At 35.5% G+C, this 1,668-nt stretch overlaps 1 protein-coding gene across 1 annotated transcript in view; it reads right to left on the bottom strand.

Moving 5' to 3' along the window:
• Positions 1 to 1,668, bottom strand: part of LOC106875689 (uncharacterized) — a 127,800-nt gene that overhangs the window by 55,849 nt on the left and 70,283 nt on the right. The gene's annotated exons all lie outside the window — the stretch shown is intronic.

Raw genomic sequence — 1,668 nt, 5'->3', positions numbered from 1 at the left:
CGACCTGTGACAGACAGCTGCCGCCGTCAATATATATATATGTATATACATACACGCATACACACATACATGCATACATACATACATACATACACACACGCATACGTACACATCTATCTATCTATCTATCTATCTATCTGTCTGTCTGTCTGTCTGTCTGTCTGTCTGTCTGTCTGTCTGTCTGTCTATCTATCTATCTATCTATCTATATATATATATGATGTATACGCACATGGGTTTGTGTGTGCGTGCACGCGTGTGTTTGCGTGTAGATCTTGTTTGAATTTTGTCAGTGAACTGGATCTCCCTTTTGTTCCAAGGATAAATGTACTTGAAAAATATACATCTTATGATACAATATTACTTGTTATGATACAAAGATAAATGCTCTTCTAGCACTCTGTCGCTTGCGACGACGTGCGTTCAAGTTGATCTTATGAAATTAACGTGAAAGTGCCTGAACACTCCATAGACATGCGTACCCTTAATGTAGTTCTCAGGGAGATTCAGCGTGACATAAAGTGTGACAAGGCTGGGCCCTTGAAATACAGGTACTACCCATTTTGGCAGCTGAGTGAACTATAGCAACGTGAAATAAAGTATCTTGCTCAAGGTCACAACGCGCCGCTGGGAACCGAATATCTTAATTATTAAGCCACGCTTCAAAGATATATGCAGCTACTCTATATTTCGTTAGCAGTGCTACACCATAGACTCCTTCTCCGTATACTGTACGTCGTAATGTATTAAACGCATTCACTTCATGTAGATATCGGAGGTAGATACCAAGTTACGTGAAAAGGTAATCTTCCATAGACTGGAGCACTGACTACTAGCAGATTTATCAACCGTCCTATTCAGCAAGGACATTGGTATTCAGGACTCTTTGAAGATATTATAAACAAGCACACATGCCTACATATACGCATATATACATACACATAGAGTGGCAGTCAATCGTGAAAACACATCCAGAACCAACCAAAATCTACAATAGAAGACAGTTATAAAAATATAAAAATGTCACCGATATCTTTCCCAACATTACTCAGCACCTCAGCACATTATATATACAGTGGCGGAAAATAAATATTCGTACATGTCAAAATTCTTTATTTAATTTCTAATGAATATAAATGGGATATACCAATACTATATTTGCATACACATGCATAAACTAAGAATATGCAAAAGAAACTAATAAATTATATTAACTAATGAATTTATATACAATTATAAATATTTAGGGGTGAAGAAAGTATTCGTACAGAATAAATTTATGAGTTTCTATGACACAAAATACTGTTAAAATAATATTTGGTTTTTACTAGAACTTTCTCGTTTGTTCCAATAATCTTATCAGTGGTCATTTTTAAGTGTCAGAACGCTAGCTTCTTCATTCAGCACTGAGATAACATAAAGTAGTGTCGTAATAATGGCGAAAAGTAAAGAACTCACTAATTCAGTGAAAAACTTAATCATTGAACAGTGGAAAGCAGGTAAAAGTTACAGGAAAATATCAGAGACCCTTTGTGTTCCATTTTCTATCATATCTTCATTTATTCAAAGATATAAAAAATCGGGAACTGTTGAAAACAGGATAAGATCCGGTGCACCACGCAAGATTTCCCCTAGATCTTTAGGAAAAATGAAATGAAGTATCGAAAA

This window comes from Octopus bimaculoides, chromosome 7, assembly GCF_001194135.2.
Source record: "Octopus bimaculoides isolate UCB-OBI-ISO-001 chromosome 7, ASM119413v2, whole genome shotgun sequence".
NCBI classification, from domain to species: domain Eukaryota; kingdom Metazoa; phylum Mollusca; class Cephalopoda; order Octopoda; family Octopodidae; genus Octopus; species Octopus bimaculoides.
Note: the sequence above shows the minus strand (reverse complement) of the source record. Positions and strands in the feature narration are given on the sequence as shown.